Source organism: Bubalus bubalis, chromosome 11 (assembly GCF_019923935.1).
Source record: "Bubalus bubalis isolate 160015118507 breed Murrah chromosome 11, NDDB_SH_1, whole genome shotgun sequence".
Taxonomy (NCBI): domain Eukaryota; kingdom Metazoa; phylum Chordata; class Mammalia; order Artiodactyla; family Bovidae; genus Bubalus; species Bubalus bubalis.
The window spans coordinates 55,307,338-55,326,281 of NC_059167.1; the positions used below are offsets into that span (position 1 = coordinate 55,307,338).

Here is an 18,944-nt window from a genome sequence, read left to right on the forward strand (position 1 = left end):
GGGAAACAGTGGAAACAGTGACTGACTTTATTTTTCTGGGCTCCAAAATCACTGCAGATGGTGATTGCAGCCATGAAATTAAAAGACGCTTACTTCTTGGAAGGAAAGTTATGACCAACCTAGACAGCATATTAAAAAGCAGAGACATTACTTTGTCAACAAAGGTCCATCTAGTCAAGGCTATGGTTTTTCTAGTAGTCCTGTATGGATGTGAGAGTTGAACTATAAAGAAAGCTGAGCGCTGAGGAATCGATGCTTTTGAACCTTGGTGTTGGAGAAGACTCTTGAGAGTCCCTTGGACTGCAAGGAGATCCAACCAGTCCATCCTAAAGGAGATCAGTCCTGGGTGTCCATTGGAAGGACTGATGTTGAAGCTGAAACTCCAATACTTTGGCCGCCTGATGCAAAGAGCTGACTCATTTGAAAAGACCCTGATGGTGGGAAAGATTGAGGGCAGGAGAAGAAGAGGATGACAGAGGATAAGATGGTTGGATGGCATCACCAACTCAATGAACATGAATTTGGGTAAACTCCGGGAGCTGGTGATGAACAGTGAGGCCTGGCGTGCTGCAGTTCATGGGGTCACAAAGAATCGGACATGACTGAGCGACTGAACTGAATTGAAGCATCTCTGCATGACCCCGATCCCTGCCTAAATTGAGCCCAATATAGTTGGAGGAATAAGGCCCAGAGAAATGTGGAGTCCTGCCCGGCTCACACAGCCCATTCATGGCACCACTACAATGAGAACCTTTAACTTCAGCCTCCTTGGGCAGTGCTCTTAACAAGACGCCAGAGTTCCAGGAGGTTCCTAGTGCCCCACAATAAGGGCAGTGACAGATGTCAGCACGTAGCCAAGCCTGAAATCCTTTCCCAAAGGAGGGAGAAAATTCTCCAAATGACTGGTGGCCTTTATGACTCAGACTGTGCTGTGGACCATGGAAAAATAATGGTTTGTTTGATTTGGTTTAGTTTCTGAGAAAGAGAGGTCAAGCTACATCACACCAAGGTGTGGTGACGCTGAGTCTGAGCTGTGACCCTCAGTGATGTGGGGAAGGGATTTGGCATCCATGGGCTGGGATGGAAGATAGAGGGTTGGGGACCAGGTTTGAATCTGGGCCAACAGAAGGGCAAGCCCAGGAGGCCTGAGGCAACAATCTCTCCATCTGCCAGACAGTTGCAACAGCTATTCTAAGCCCTGGCTTGAGGCCAGCCTTGATTGATTTCAGCAATAAAATTACATGTTCCAAAACTCATCTGTTTTGGACCATCAATGACAAAGAAAGCTATTACAGAATGTTAAATCTATCCCTGTGTTTGGGACAGATCTCTGTATTAATACTTGTTTGGCCTCTACAAATGATTCATGTGGGGCAGCGGAATGACTGAGTCACTGTCAGAATAATTTACTCACATCCCCCTCATCATTATTGTACATTCTTTCCTAGAGCCAAACATTACTCACATGTCTCTTTGACCCACGTTAATATGAATGTCACCGATGGGCTGTTTTCTCTCTGCTGAGCTGAGGTGTGGTAAACAGGAAAACAAGATGAAAAGCATTTCCAATGATAGTTATGGAACCCTGTGGTTAAAGGGTCAACCCACATTTTCTAGTCATGGAACAAAGGAATGATGATCAAACTTGGCATTAACAAATTCTACCTCTGTCCACACCTCAGCTATTTCAAAGGGTTTTCTAGTGCTGCTTCAGTGAAGTCAGTTTCCCTCTCCTACCCACAGGCATCTTTTTGCTGCCCCAGGCTCAGGAAGCAACTGTGCACCATCCTCTTTGTTCAGACGCCTCTTCCTTTAGGCAAAAAGAACAGAAATCTTCTCCAACTAGCTCAGCAAAAAGCAGGAACTATATGGACTTCCTTGGTGGTCCAGTGGCTAAGACTCTGCATTCCCAATGCAGGGGGCCCAGGTTTGATCCCAGGTCAGGGAACTAGATCCTACATTTGCAACTAAAAATTCTGCATGTCATAAATAAGACCCAATGCAGCCAAATAAATAAACATTAAAAAAAAAAAAACCCAAACAAACAGAGACTTGAAAGGAAAGTAGGGTTTGTCTCAGGAAGCTGAGCTAGTGAGGAGATAGGACATACTTGGGAGAGCTAGAGTTCCTTCTCTAAAGAGATACATTTTTAACAATTTAAGGAGACATGTGGGTAGGAGGGTCACTGAGCTCCTGTTGCCAGGTTAGAGGAAGAAGTATGATGTCAAGGAGTTTGACAGTAAGTCCAGCCCCACCTGACGCTGCATCATGGGGAGGAACAACTATAATTACACGACACAAGAAACCCACGCTTCACCTACTTCTACCCATGCCAAGTGGCCCTTCTTCTGTTCAAATCTGGCTCAGAGCATGGACTGTGCCCCACGCACCCTGTTATCCATCCAAACACAAGGACTGCAGGCTACATTCCCAATACCCAAGACCGAAATCTTCAGTTCTGCCTAAGAGAATGGCTCGATCTTTGAAATTTTATTGTCTTGTACAGGGCATTCTCTGTACTAGTTTGTTGTAGTTATAAAACAGTTAGCAAGACAGCTTACATTTCCATTTAATCAATATTTTCTATCCTATACATCTCTGCCCCCAATTTTTTTTCTCTTCAAAATCTATTCTTTAAAAGAAAAAAAAATCACTGGAGAAATGTGTGTTAAAAAACAACAATAAAAACCATCTAACAACTGACGTGCCAATAGTCAAGTCTGTGACTTGTAGAGAAGGTGGTCAAACAGTGGCACATGATATACCTATACCCACCCACCAGCACTTTAAGGCCTGCCCTCAGCCAGGACCCAGGCTCACCATCAGACACTCAGGGTCAGGCTGACTAGTGCTCCCCAGGGCTAGAGGGACTATGCTCTGGTCCCCAGAAACCTGCAAAGTGCCTAGAATCTCATTAGCTTCTCTCTTTGCTTTTCTCCATTGTTTCTAAATAGCTTGCCACACTCTTCTCATTTTGCAGGGGGCAATTTTATGACTTCATGTACAAGTAGTCTGGCCCTGTGAGTGCCCCGAAAATGGAAGACATAAGGCTTGTATGGAGTGTAAAGGAAGCTCTCCATCATTAATTGCAGCACATAACCAGTGTTGTTGTGATGTGTTTTCTCACACTGGGAAGGTTGACTCCCATGCATCCATTTGGATTTAAGGTTTTGTTTCTTCAAAACATGGGTGTATTTTTTCCAAGATACTCCTCAAAATATTGAGTTGGCCTAAAAGTTTGTTTGGGTTTTCCATAACATCTTATGTAACAAACCTTTGGCCAACTCAATATGAACAGAGGATGTTCATGAGTGGAGGAAGCAGAGTAGTCGCGCTGCTGTCCACTGGGCAAGGAATATGGCGAGAGTCTGAGAATAGAGAGGACATGGAAGGGCAAGAAATTTGGCCTAAATGGTTGCTTCCACAAGGAAGATGGTTAGTGTCTAAGCATGACTTGCCATCATGTGCATATGTGTGTGCTCAGTCACTCAGTCACGCTTGAATCTTTGTGACTCCATGGACTGGAGCCTACCAGGCTCCTCTGTCCATGGGATTCTCCAGGCAAGAATACCAGAGTGGGTTGCCATTTCCTACTCCAGGGGACCTTTCCTACTCCAGGGATCAAACTTGTGTCTCGTGTATTGGCAAGCAGATTCTTTACCACTGTGCCACCTGGGAAGCCCATGTGACTAGAAAACACAGACCAATCTCATTTGCACTAACACCCCTGGAGCTCCAGGCAGCTTCCTTGAGGGGTAGGGGGCTTGTTAGGTACAACCACCATTTTTCTGGAGATGATATTTCATCTCCTGCACAAGGAGATATTCTATTAAATTAATGGCCCTGGAAGGACAACTAGTGGCCTTGACCTGCCAGCCATGGAGCTGTCAACCCTGGACCCACCCACCGTTCTTGTCAGGTTTTCCTACGGGAGTGTTTGCCCCAACCCTGCTTAGAAATAGGGCACTGGCTTTGGCCAGTCTATCACAGTTGAGAAAATAAATGAAAAAGAAAAAAGGGGAACATAGAAGCCAGGGAAAGGAGAAGAGCCCAGATGAACTTCCTTTCCAGATTCCCTCTGTGGACTTCCCTGGTGGCCCAGTGGTTGAGACTCCACGCTTCCTTTGCAGGGGGCACGGATTTGATCCCTGGTTGGGGAACTAAGATCCCACATGCTGTAGGACAAGGCCAGAAAACAAAATAAGACCAAAAGACTCCCTCCATGCCAGGCACATGCTTTCCATCGGGCCTGGGAATCCACTATTCTTTCTGACAACACGAGAGCTGGTATTCTGTGCCCTTCAGACTAGAGAGGAAAGAGAGGCTCAAGGGGTTAAATGACCTGCCCATGGACACACAGTTGACTAGGGGCAGAGCCGAGATTCAACCCTGAGGCTCTCTGCCTTTCAAGCTCATGAGCACTCATCACCGTCCCCACTGCTGTGGAGTATCTCATTTTCCTCATCTGGCTGCCAAGGAGTAATTACCTCACAATTCCCTCCTGTCTCATTCTTTCCATTACCGTCACCCTCACACGTTAACACAGATCAGGCTCTGTCAGCTCGTGGTCAGCCGTCCCCTCTGCCGATGGCTGCCCCATATTGGTCCCTTAGGCCAACAGACCACCTGTGCATCCCACGCACTCTGCCCATATGGTGGCCCCAGCTGTCTCATGACCTGCTCCCGCTCACTTTTGCTCTGGTTCCAACTCCACCGGTGTCCTAATTGTTAAAGAAGACAGCTTCAGGGACAAGAAATACACAGTGACCAAAACTGTCAGAACCGCCTGCCCTGAAATTCATGGGCACTAAGGGGCAATCCCACAGTGGGCTGGAGGACAGAACATGCAGCGAGGAGAGGGCGTGGAACCCGGGAAGTCTGCCCTTCCAGCCCCCTCTGCTGCCTTCCTCCCTGTGGCTGGTGCCTGCTTAGCCAGCCTGGGAGAGGACTCCTGTCCACAGGGCCTGGCCCTGGCGCCCCCTAGAGGCCACTGAACGCAGCAACCCTATTCAGTCCAGGAAATCACTGTCTATAGCTGGTTCTTCAGCCTGGTTGCTCTCATAGCTCCAGTGATAGGGAGAGTACCACCTCTTTTCACTGCCAGACAGCCCTCATCATCAGAAAGACCACACCGATGTTTTCATGCATTTCTAGTCCTGATCTTCTTACCCAGATTTATGAAAACGACTTCATTTTCCCATAGGTCTTCTCCTGTATTTCATTTTTTTTAAGCAAAAGCAGTCTTTTTTTTTTTTTTTTTTAGCTGTGCCGGGTCTTAGTAGTGGCATGTGGGAGCTGGTTCCCTGACCAGACATTGAACCAAGGCCCCCTGCCTTGGGAGCACGGAGCCTTAACCACTGGACCACCAGGGGTGTCCCAGATCTTCTCCTATACTCATCAATCATTGCAAGACTGTACATTTCCATCCATGACATTCCACCTTGATGACATCAGGCAGCTGTTCCACCTTGCTGAAATTATTTTGGGCCCTAATTCTACCATCAAACTCACTATCATTTGTCTTTCTATAAATCTCAAATTCGATTAAGACGTATAGTGTGAATCTGAGTCACTGATATGAACACTGAACTTGACTGTTAAAGATCAAAGCTTTTCAGAATGTATTTAGAAGCTTTCTTCCAGTCTGTCACCCATTCTTCAATCAATAATGTTTTAGATTCCGTCTTTTAAAAAGTCACAGATTAATCTCTCTCTTAACTCAATCAGCATTTCTTCATTTTATAAATTTAATGGCTCTTTACAGTCCAGATATACCATACCTGCTACATACATACCCCCAATCTGATCGACCAATAGTTCCATTGGAAGGGGAAATGAAAGATCTCTGGGTATGATTTACAGCAAGCCACTGCTGGCTCCTGGTAAATTTCTACTTGCTTGACTAAGAATTCACAAAACATTCACTTAATTCCCTAGGGAATTTCTAGATTCTACCTTCTTTCCTTTTTTTTAAGTCTTTATTTACTAGAATATTGCTTTTGTTTTATGTTTTGGTTTTCTGGCCAAAAGGTATGTAGGATCTTAGCTCCCTGACCTGGAATCTAATCCAAACCCCCTGCATTAAAAGATGAAGTCCCAACCACTGGGCAGCCAGGTTAAGTCCTGATTCTACCTCCTTTCCTTTTTTGACAATTAGAGCAGTGTTTTCTTTCTTTCTTTCTTTCTTTTTTTTTTTTTTTTTTTTTTTGAGGTTGGAATTGCTTTTATTGGGGCAAGCATGGCAGGCCCACCATGGTCAGCTTAGTGTTCTGCCCTCCAAGGCAGCCAAAGCCAGGCTCCTCCACCCGCCACCTACATGGGTTAGTGGAACATGCAGAGCTCAATCAGAGGGTGGAGGCAGGGGGTCAGGGGGGAGCTGCCAGGGCCTGGGGCCGATGGAACAGGAGCAGGTGGCACCGGCTGGCTGGCCTTGGCCAGCATGGACTGCCTAGGCAGTGTCCCGGGCCAACATGGGGGCTGAGAAGCTCCCTGGGGGAGGCAGGCAGCACCTGGGGGCCCACAGGCCTTGGGGGATACTGGGCCCATGGTGGGCAGAGGCCTGCAGGAGCCCAGCCATACCTGGCCAGCATGCCTGAGAGCTGGGCAGTGGCAAGACTTTCACCAGAAGGGAGGCAGCTACCACCCCAGGTTTGGGTCCTTGGGGCCTGGGATGTGAAGGGGGACACAGAAGGCACTTACTAGGGAGCTGAGGCTGGAAGGCTGAAGCCAGAGGCCTGGGGATGGGGGCCCTGGCCCAGGCTGGCTGGGTCTAGAGCAGTGTTTTCTTACCTTGAGCCTTTCCATACTTCCTGTTTTTCATAATTCCTCAGAGATGACTGACAGGCATTCTAGTCCATTTACCTGCAATTTGACTGAACCAGGATATGAACTTATTCAAAACAAGTGGGTTTTTTTTTGTTTTTTTTTTCCCCATTCCTTCCCCTTCCTTGGGCTTCCATTTCCTGGTCCCCATGTTTTGCATTGTGTTGATCATTAACCTTGATAGAATGGCAAAGTTAAAAAACAGGTGTGTTTTCTCTTTGTCACTTGTAAACATGATATCATCTATCCCAAACAGGCTCATGCCTTTGTAGTTCTTCCTGCCCTGAACCAAATAAAAGCAGTCATTATTCTTGTTCTTCAAGCCCAACTTCACCCTGCCCTTTATTCATCCTGTTTCTATCTTTACAAATTTATTCACTCATTCACCCACTGGATGAACTTTTGTTAGGAAATCTATATCTTGTTCCCCAAATAAGATAATTAATTACATCCTATTGACACATTCTTCTTTTGCCAAGTTTTGGTATTTGCATGCATTATTTGTTTCTTTACACACCTCCTCAGCACCCAGGTTATCAGATGTCACTTCTTTGGATATAATTGAGGTTGGGGGAAGGGAGGGAGAGAAAAAAAGAATTATAGTCCATATAGCAGGTCAGGAGTAAAGGTATTTACAATGCATCCTGGGGAGAGATTAAAAATGACAAGGTGTTCTCTGGTGGTCAGTGGTTAAGAATCTGCCAGCCATTGCAGAGGACATGGGTTCAATCCCTGCTCTGGGAGGATTCCACATGCCATGGGGCAACTAAGCCAGTACACCACAACCACTGAAGCCCGCACACCCTAGAGCCTGTGCTTCGCAAGAAGAGGAGCCACCACGATGAGAAGCCTGTACACCACAAGTAGAGAGGAGGCCCCGCTCGCCACTAGTGAAAACCAGTAGGCAGTGACAAAGACGCAGTGCAACCAAAAATAATAAATAAATAAAATTTTAAAAACTGAAACAAGACAAAGAAAGTAAACCCTGGTATTTTAACCACATCCCCCATTTCTGAGAAGGAGGAGAGTTAAGGCGTGCGTTTAAGTGAGTTTCTTTGGGGACAAGGTGGGAGCTGATGATAAGAACCACCAGTTTCAAGTCATAAAATCAGACAAGGAAAACAAAATACCTTTAGGCATGCATATTAATGTTCATATAAGCTTCTCGCTTAAACTGCAAGGGAAGCAGATTCTGAAACATTTCTGAGGAATTATTACTTAATATGTATAAAAATATTACCAATGGTTTAGTAATGGTATAGTTCCTGTTATTTTAGTTAGTTAAGCATAAAAATTAAAATAAGAGTTTTTGGTGGATCTGTGACCTCAGTGTCTCCAATTCTATGTTTCACTTAAGACCTTAAGTTATTTATTTAAATTGGTTAAATATTTAATAAACAGAATAGAAAAAAAATAGTTTTCCTTTCTAAAGAGCAAGAAAAATTTCCTTTCTTTGTATTAAAAAGATACATTTTACTATCCAAATATTTGTATATCTTTCCAGGGAAATGAAATCTGGCAAGATTTATGTCTTTCATATAATGAAGATCATAATATTTAAAAAGTGCATTTACTATGAAAGTAAGTAACTTTCTCAATTAGTGTCCCAATTGAGACAATTGTGTCAATAGAGACAATAGTGTCCCAATTTCTCAATTAGTGTCTTGATTGTCTCAAAAGTGCAATAAGGATGCACTTTCACAATCCAATATAGAACTCAAAATGTTTTACAGCCCAATAGTAAATGTAAGTTTCTAATTTGAATGAAGTCTAAAATATACAAGTCAGGAGTCTGACCATACAAAAGGATAATACTCAGAGAGAGCTCACAGTTCAGAATCATCCCACTGGTTTTAGAGTCACAGCAATTTCAGGGGGGTAGTAATTAGATTTTTTGGAGAAGGAAATGGCAACCCACTCCAGTATTCTTGCCTGGAGAATCCCAGGGACAGAGGAGCCCAATGGGCTGCCGTCTCTGGGGTCACACAGAGTCGGACACGACTGAAGCGACTTAGCAGCAGCAGCAGTAATTAGATTTAACATTATTATCATTCTAATGAACAAGTTAAATCAGAGAGCTCTCAATTTTGGAATTCCAGTATTAATCAACTATAAGTAAGTGTTAGCCTGTACGTATCACCAATGACTGAGATGTTTCTTTCTAATGAATTGACTATTACATTTCCTAAGTTCTGAAAGGCCAACAGACCAAAGAAAGAGACTTCTCTAGATTCCCGCTTGAAACCAACAGCTTCAGCAAACTGCTAGCCTTGATTCAGGACCCAGGGCTTTAAGATATTTAACTGTAAAATTCTCTCATCTCATCTCATCCCATCCCATCCCATCCCATCCATGGGGTTTCAGACACCGAGTCCTTGTGCATGAGGAGTCACCCATGAAACCATAGTGAAGTGAAGCCCAGTGAGTGAAGAAGCTTCTTGGGGCAGCAGCAATGGAAACAGACCTTCAAGGCTGAGTTGGAGATGAAAGGGTGTTCTGAACAGAGGCTCTGACTTGTGCTAAGGCATGTAGGGTGACCCATATGACACAGAAACACCAAGAACTGACTGAGGGGAGGAGAAGGGAAGTCTGGCCAGTGGAACTGGGCCCTTGACTGAAGGGCCTAAAATGTCCCAGCAGCAAGCCCAGAATTTCTCCTGAAAGGAAAGGGGAATTAACATGACTTGTGTCATAATCTGACATGTGATTTCAAAAGACAAGGTGGACTTCCCTGGTGGTCCAGGAGCTAGGGCTCCACACTCCCAGTGCCAGGGGGCTGGGTTCAATCCATGGTCAGAGAACTAGATCCCCCATGCCAAAACTAAGAGTTCACATGCCACAACTAAAGATCCACAAGCAGCAACCAAGATCCCACATATGCCACACCAAGCTCCCGCGTGCTGCGACTAAGAATCGATGCAGTCACGCACACACATACACACACAAAGAGAAGGCAGGAGACAGTTTGCAACATGAGTTCTCTGGGAAGTGACTCTGGGAGGCTCCATGTTCTGTTTTTCCTCTCTTACCTTTTTTATATATTATCTTTAAGATAACATTGACAGTGTGTTAGGCTAGGCCACGAAACAGGAGTTTATTCACTTCTGTCTCTGGAAGGCCATGAATCACTCTTTCAGGCAGCAGTTCCTCTGTCTGTTAAATCAGACCACAGCACCTCCCTGACTACCTCTTGGCCAAGAAAAGCTACCATATTTTTAATATCTTAGTTGTATGCAGGCAGGGTACACAGGCAGTACCCCATTTAACCCTTCTATCAACCTTACCAGGGATGAACTATTACTATCCCCACTATACAGATGAAGAAACCGAGGCTCCGGAAGGCCATGTGACATCCTTAGATCTTATAGGTGGAAGCGGTGTAAGCAGGAGTGTTCTTTGCTGATCTTCCCAGTAAGTCAAGGGGCAATGGTTGTAAGGCTTCCCACCTCCACTGGATTCGAGGTGTTACTGTGGTTATAGGAAGCCAGGGGAAGACTACTTTCTCCCCCCAAAGCTTCCACCTTCTGCACAATGTGTTTCCTTTCTCTCTCCTATCAAGGTGGTGCTGTCATTTTGTGTTTAGGATATGGGGTTACTGATTTTAATTGCAGACCCTCCCCCTCCCCGATTTTAATTGCAGGGCCAGACTGAGCTGGCCCTGACTCCTGGCATGGTTCTCTGCCAGCCAGCCAGCCATGCTCAAGAGATGGATCCCCCAGCATCTGTCAGGCCAGTCTCAGGGATTAGGAACAGAGCAGCTCCCCTTGCCTAGGCCTCTCTACAATTCAACACTTTGGGAGCCATAACTCAGCTCGGGCCTTCAGCAATACTGCGACCCTGTTTGGATTCTTCTCACTTACTCATCACACCAATGATTCAGAAACGTGCTGTTCTTATGGTAATTCGTGTTTGTGCTCTCGTGTACCGGTGTTGGCAGTGACTTCCTGTTAGTGCTCTGCTTTTATTTTTGCCTGAGCTGGGATTAAATGACTTTGCTTATAAACAAAAGTGGAACCACAAGTCCCTGGGCACCCTGAAGCAGAACCGGTCGGATGGTTTTGAATTTGTGATGTTTTCCTTTGATGAAAAATAAGGTAACATAATAACATAATTAAGAGGTGGCTGTGGTGAGATGGGAAGAATATTAAGAGGTGAGGTCAGGAAATCAAGTCTCCTCCCCACTTTCTGCTGAATTTGAAGTTATTTGTGATAATTACTACTTCACATTATATGTATAACTGAATCACTTTGCTGTACACCTGAGACAAATGCACGATTATAAATCAACCATACTACAATAAAATTTTAAAAAATAAGTGTAAAAAAAGATAAAGTTCATAAGCCATAAAATTCACCCTCTAAAAGGGCACAATTCAGTGGTTTTTAATATACCCTGAAAGTTGTGGAACCATCATCCCTCTCTCATCCTAAAACATTTTTCTCGTCCCAGAACGTAACTGCACACCCGCTGGCTGTCGCTCTCCATGCCCTTTCCTGTGTGCCAACACCGCCTAGACTTGCTTGGCCCCTCACCTTCTCTTTCCGGCCCCCTGCTAAATCAGAGTCCCCAAATCCCCCTGTCATCACCAGCCAGGTCACCAGAGATGAAGTCCCTCTGGCTGAGCGCAAGGCCAGGGTCATTGTCCTTTCACCAAACAACAGGATGGCTCTGCTGTCCAGCATAATGTCACCTCTAATGGCAGAGACCCCACACTCCACTTTGCTACAACTGTTACCCAGGTGAATAAGATAAATAAGCTGTCGGAGTGGGATAGGAAGAGACTGAGCTGGCCCTGACTGCTAGCATGGTTCTCTGCCAGCCAGCCACGCTCAACAGATGGATTATCCAGCATCCGTCAGGCCAGTCTCAGGGATTAGGAACACAGCAACCCCCCTTGCTTAGGTCAAGAAGTATCGCTCGAGGAACTCACCCACATTTCCTGCCTCCTGTGTGACTCCTATTGAAGGGAAAACTTATTCCCCAGTCCAGGTTTTCATCCATAGCAGGGAATTCGTGCTCTAAGCCAGAGAAGATGTAATGTGTAAGAGACACCTCTCTGACCCCACCTTCTCTCCTCCCTTAGGGAGGAGACTCAGCATCACTTTTTAAAAATGTATGTATGAGGGACTTGCCTGGTGGTCCAGTGGTTAAGACTTCATCTTCCAATGCAGGGGGTATAGGTTCCATCCTCGATCAGGGACCCAAGATCCCACATGCCTCATGGCCAAAACAGCAAACATAAAACAGAAGGAATATTGTAAAAAATTCAATAAAGACTTTAAAAATGGTTCACATCAAAAAATATATGTATGCGTGATGTGATATGGTATGGAATGATGTGATATGGTATAATATAGTATATCAGTTCAGTACAGTTCAGTCACTCAGTCGTGTCTGACTCTTTGCAACCCCATGGACTGCACCACACCAGGCTTCCCTGTCCATCAGCAACCCCCAGAGCTTGCTCAAACTCAGGTCCATCGGGTTGGTGATGCCATCCAACCATCTCATATAGCATCTATTATGTACTACATACTCATGTCTTTGTTTCCGTCTGTTCCTCCAGTAAAGCATAGTATCCAAGAGAATAGAGCTAGCCCCACCTCCAGTGCCTAGAACTGTACCTGAACAATAAGAAATAAGATGCTGTATGAAAATGTCTTGAGTAAACAGAGGAGATTCATGACAATGGAAAAGTGGCATGAGGTCAGAGGCCAAAATTGAACACAGAAAATTTGCCACTAGTATGAGAGGCTCTGAATACTGAGACTCAACATTTCTTTCAAAATTATATTTTTATCATGTTTTAAGATTTAGCACAATAGGACGATTGTTTGGTGAGCCCAGCCCTGTAGCCAGAGTTGGCTGCTTCAGCCTCCGGGCTGCTCTTCTATTCTCAGGCCTTAGCTTTTAGTCCTGCCCACCCATGCTCAGCTGGACAAAGAACCCCTCAAAGAACCCCCTCTCTGGTGGCTATCCCAGCGTGTGGGCTCAGAACGGGCATCCTGGGTTTTCTTCCCGGTACTGTTGCAGGAAGGCGGACCCCTTCCAGGGCCCAAAACTGGGCTCTTGTCCAACACTCGGAAATGAATTGTCCGAGGAGACATGTGCTGACAAAGCAAGAGATTTTATTGGGAAAGGGTACCCGGGTGGAGAGCAGTAGGTAAGGGAAGCCAGGAGAACTGCTCTGCCGCGTGGCTCGCAGTCTAGGGTTTTGTGGTGATGGGATTAGTTTCCAGCTGGTCTTTGGCCAATCATTCTAATTCAGTCTTTCCTGGTGGCGCACGCATCGCTCAGCCAAGATGAATGCTAGCGAGAGGGATTCTGGGAAGTGGACGGACACGTGGTGTCTCCTTTAGACCTTTCCTGAACTCTTCCAGTAGGTGGTGGCTTATTAGTTCTGTATTCCTTATCAGGATCTCCTGTCATAAAACAATCATGCAAATGGTTACCATGGTGCCTGGCCAGGGTGGGCGGTTTCAATCAGTGTGCTTCCCCTAACAGTACTACTGGTTTTCTCCAGCAGGAATCTCTGGCCAGTCATTCCCCTAGGGCGGTCCTCTATACAAGGCACAGAAGACCCACCAGAAACGCAGAAATTCAGAGAACATCACAGTTACTGCAACATGGTACTGTATGCTATTATATACTAAGGCAGCATTTAGATCCCCAAGAGGTGTGCTCTGGTAACAAAGAGCAGTAAATACCTCAGCTGCCTTCAGAGTTTTGTTTTGGTTTTTTTTGGCTTTGCTGAGTTAGTGTTCAGTCACCTAGTCATGTCTGACTCTGAGACCCCATGGACTGCAGCACACCAGGCTTCCCTGTCCTTCACCGTCTCCTGGAGTTTGCTCACTCATGTCCATTGAGTTGGTGATGCTATCCAACCATCTTGTCTTCTGTTAGGAGTCTACAAATTTGGATCCAGAGCTGAGTAGCCCAGACCAGAGAGGAGAGGCTCTTGGTGGTGACAGACTTAACCTCATTTCTCTTCCTTCCAGACAGAGCACTCCTCCAACATAACGTCAAACAATCTCTGAAGGGGCTCTAGACTGTTATCCTGCCCACAGTGCCCACGCATCTCCATTCACTCCTGCCCCCTCCCTCATACTGTTCCCTGCAGCATGCCATTTCTCCTAATTCCAATCTTGCTCCTGACTCCATGGTGGCCTGAAGCATTAAGAGCTATTAACACCACTGGGTAAAAAAGACTGACATTTGTTTTAGCCAAATTTCCTCTGTAAGTGTCTAATCTACATTTGATATAATCCAAGGGCATCTCAGGCTCAGCCTCAAATTTCATTTCAGTGGCTCCTAGAGGAGTGATTTCACAATCACACCAAGTCTTTGACCCAAAAAAACCTTTGTCTCTTGGCATCCATAGTAACTCAAATCCAAACATAAAAAGAGAAAATAAAGGCCATATGGAAAGAAACTGGGTCAGCATCTCTCAGTGGTGTTCATTCAACAGAGGATTTGGGTCAATGATATTTTGCCATGGTCCACATTGGAACAGAGCCTTTCATTAGCCGCAAAGCTCCAGGCAAACTTGATTTTCTTGACCTCTTTGAATGCATTTCCTCTTATCCCTGGCAAAGAAAGTGGAAAAACACTTTTAGAAGTCAGTCTACCAATTTTACCCTTAACAGGTTGAGTGACCTACTTGACCCTAGGTTTCATTGTCCACCAATTGCCCAAGGGCATCTGGATGGCAGGTTTGCAGCCACCCTGAGTTTTTTTATAGCCTAAAATTTTAGAGCCTCTTTATCTTTTTCTCTTAAGGAAACAGCAGAACAACAACCAGAGTGTGTTTAACAATGAAAGAATGAGGGTAAACAAATTTGATTTTAAGACCATGACGTCAAACAGGGTAAAGCATCAATTTGGTCTTGCAGGTTTAAGCCTAGAGTTCACATAGGTTTGAACCTGCAGGGTTCCCACAGTGTCAGTGAACTCCTTGACATTCGCCGTTCAGACACACAAGGAGAGGCCAGTAGACTAGGAAGTGTATTTGTCCCTCAGGTAAATATGCAAAGCAATCTGTTCTTGAGATGTGGTCATGGCAAACATTGCTTTGTGACATTAATTTTATGGCAGGCAGCAACATTCACGATCAGTTCAGTTCAATTCAGCTGCTCAGTCGTTTCCGACTCTTTGCGACCCCATGAATCGAAGCACGCCAGGCCTCCCTGTCCATCACCAACTCCTGGAGTTCACTCAAACTCACATCCATTGAGTTGGTGATGCCACCCAGCCATCTCAACCTCTGTCGTCCCCTTCTCCTCCTGCCCCCAATCCCTCCCAGCATCAGAGTCTTTTCCAGTGAGTCAGCTCTTCGCATGAGGTGGCCAAAGTACTGGAGTTTCAGCTTTAATATCATTCCTTCCAAAGAACACCCAGGGCTGATCTCCTTTAGAATGGATGGGTTGGATCTCCCTGCAGTCCAAGGGACTCTCAAGAGTCTTCTCCAACACCACACTTCAAAAGCATCAATTCTTCAGCGCTCAGCTTTCTTCACCATCCAACTCTCACATCCATACATGACCACAGGAAAAACCATAGCCTTGACTAGATGGACCTTTGTTGACAAAGTAATGTCTCTGCTTTTGAATATGCTATCTTTGGTCATAACTTTCCTTCCAAAGAGTAAGCGTCTTTTCACTTCATGGTTGCAGTCACCATCTGCAGTGATTTTGGAGCCCAGAAAAATAAAGTCTGACACTGTTTCCACTGTTTCCCCATCTATTTCCCATGAAGTGATGGGACCGGATGCCATGATCTTCGTTTTCTGAATGTTGAGTGTTAAGCCAACTTTTTCACTCTCCTCTTTAACTGTCATGAAGAGGCTTTTTAGTTCCTCTTCACTTTCTGCCATAAGGGTGGTGTCATCTGCATATCTGAGGTTATTGATATTTCTCCCAGCAATCTTGATTTCAGCGTGTACTTCTTCCAGCCCAGCATTTCTCATGATGTACTCTGCATATAAGTTAAATAAGCAGGGTGACAATATACAGCCTTGACGTACACCTTTTCCTATTTGGAACCAGTCTGTTGTTCCATGTCCAGTTCTAACTGTTGCTTCCTGACCTGCATATAGGTTTCTCAAGAGGCAGGTCAGGTGGTCTGGTATTCCCATCTCTTTCAGAATTTTCAGTCTACCAATTTTAGCCTTAACGTGTTGAGTGACCTACTTGACCCTAGGTTTCATTGTCCACCAATTGCCCAAGGGCATCTGGATGGCAGGTTTGCAGCCACCCTGAGGTTTTTTTTTTTTTATAGCCTAGAATTTTAGAGCCTCTTTATCTTTTTCCCTTAAGGAAACAGCAGAACAATAACCAGAGTGTGTTTAACAATGAAAGAATGAGGGTAAACAAATTTGATTTTAAGACCATGATGTCAAACAGGGTAAAGCATCAATTTGGTCTTGCAGGTTTAAGCCTAGAGTTCACATAGGTTTGAACCTGCAGGGTTCCCACAGTGTCAGTGAACTCCTTGACATTCGCCGTTCAGACACACAAGGAGAGGCCAGTAGACTAGGAAGTGTATTTGTCCCTCAGGTAAATATGCAAAGCAATCTGTTCCTGAGATGTGGTCATGGCAAACATTGCTTTGTGACATTAGTTTTATGGCAGGCAGCAACATTCAATGTGGCCTCCCCTTAACAAAACTATGTAACTATTCATGCTAAGGTGCTTTAGTCCTGTCTGACTCTTTGTGACACCATGGACTGCATGGACAGCTCTTCTGTCCATGGGGATTCTCCAGGCAAGGATACTGGAGTGAGTTGCCAAGACCTCCTCCAGGAGAATCTTCCCAACCCAAAGATCCACTCTATGTCTTTTATGTCTCCTGCATTTGCAGGCGTGTTCTTTATCACTAGTGCCACCTGGGAAGCCCATATGACTATTAGGAGTAATTTATAACAGAGTAAATTTAAGTCCACATAAATCTCATCACCCCAAAATGCAACTTCTAGCCTGCCAGTATGGTTACTAACATTTTTCAGAATCTCTGGGTTGTTGAGGTGAGAAATAGAGTATTTTCTGCCATATCAATAAACAAAGATATCACAGCTATCAATGATTCCGACCCTCCAAATATTAATTTCTGAGCCCCGAGAGTGCATAGAAAGAACAATGCCCACTCTCCGGCAACCATCAAGTTGCCTCCACTCCCTACCACAAGCACTGAGACCCAGGATACTGGCCCCATATAGCTGAGATGCATAGAAAGGAATGATTTCAGCAAGCCCAAACTCGTCCCATACATAGAAAAGTGCTAAATTCCTTAAGTCTAAGATAACTGGTTTTCCTTAATTAACAATAATCTTTTGATGTTCAGACTACCTGCCCTTGTTGCAAACTTGTATATAACCTGACTGCTCCCACCTCCCGCCGCCACCACCTCCTCGGAAAAATTTTCTCATGGTCACTTGAGACGCTGTCTCCTGGGCTTGAAGTCCTAAAAACTCAATAATTAAAACACAAACTCTCAACTTTTAGCTTGACTATTTTCTTTTGTCAACAGGGGTTAATTTTTCCTTGAAGATTCAGGTCAAGCAGTCTTCCTGATTTCCAATCCCCTGTGTAGAATTGACCACTTGTTCCCCATGGTACCCTGAACGTGTCTTTACTGAAATGAAATTATTGAGGCACCCAATTTTGTCCATGTCTTTCTTGTAGGAATTCTTTCTCTTTCTCTCTGCCCCAGGGTAGAGAGGAATCTCTTCCTCCATACAATCTCATTTCTACCAAATATAATGTTTGTTGAATTAGTAAACAAAGTTTTTTGGAATGGTGTGGAATGCATGATTTCTGCAGTCATCTTAAATTTTCCCATCATCCAAACCACGACCAACGGCCAAAGTTGAAAAGAGTTCAAGTGTAGACAATAATAACTTCCCATTTCTCATTTTCTTCAGCCCCCAAATTTACTTCCAGCTACCCTTTTCCTTCCAAGAGCATTTATTTTTTAGATCCTTTTAAGATTTTGTATTCTATAAGGCTATAGAGCATACAGTGATGGATACAGTTAACAATACAACAAGAGACTCTTGTTTTTGTCCAGACTCTGACACTAATCACCTGGGTCACACTAGAAAGGTCACTTCCTTAACTAAGAGTGGCAGATGGGTTTCATTTCAAGGATCCACACCAATCACTTGGTAGTGATCACGTAAGATACCTTGTTGGAGGACTCAGACTCCTGAGTTCCGTGGGAAAGAATTTCAGAATCGATTAGTGATTATCTGCCATAGTGTAAAATAGGCTAGGTATTTACCATCCTCACAGAAATGATCTCAACCATCTCTTCCAGGCTCTAAACTTCTGATTTATTTTTTAGTCATTCACAGACCACCCAGGATCTTTTAACATTCCTCTTACACGTGTTATATACAACCACGATGCATTCAGTGTTTACTGGATCCTGGTACTACTCAAGGCACTTTGCTTACATTATGTCATTTTATTCCCACGACAATGCTGGGGGCCCATGCTACTATTATTCATATTATGTAGAATGAGGAAACAGACCCAAAGAAATTGAGCAGCTTGCAAGATTACAGGGCCATAATACTGAAATCAGGATTCACCCACTGAGAGCCCCTCTCCAGAAACTGTGTTCTTAATCACTATGTTGAGGTGGCCTTTCTACTTTAGCTTTTTTCTCAACAAAAGATTAAAAGTCTGCAATAGGGAAAAATACAATAAGCCTGTTCAGAGATTAGGAAACTGCTTGTATTCTACTGACAGGTAATCATTTGCAACCTCAAGTAACACAAGGCTGTACAAATATTGACTGCTCCTGAATCACTGATACTACAGGAAAGCTGTTAGAAATGCATAAATCCTTGGAAAAATTCAGACCCATATCATTTGCAGGGCTTCACCAGTGGCTCAGATGGTAAAGAATCTGGGTTCGATCCCGGGGTTGGGAAGATCCCCTAGAGAAGGGAATGGCTACCCAATCCAGTATTCTGGCTTGGAGAATTTCATGGACAGAGGAGCCTGATGGGCTATAGTCCATGGGGTTTCAAAGAGTCAGACATGACTGAGCAACTTTCACACTCAAACAATCATTTTGCAGAAGTACTAGTGAGTAAAAGAAGTTGTGATATTTTAGG

The 18,944-nt window shown here is 44.6% G+C and overlaps 1 non-coding gene across 1 annotated transcript; it reads right to left on the bottom strand.

Annotated features, from left to right (window-relative positions):
* Nucleotides 1-8,971: 8,971 nt before the first annotated feature.
* On the bottom strand, nt 8,972-9,107 carry LOC112577874. The gene has a single exon (XR_003102076.1). It is a non-coding gene; the product is annotated as a small nucleolar RNA SNORA2/SNORA34 family (small nucleolar RNA).
* Between the last annotated feature and the right edge of the window lie 9,837 nt (nt 9,108-18,944).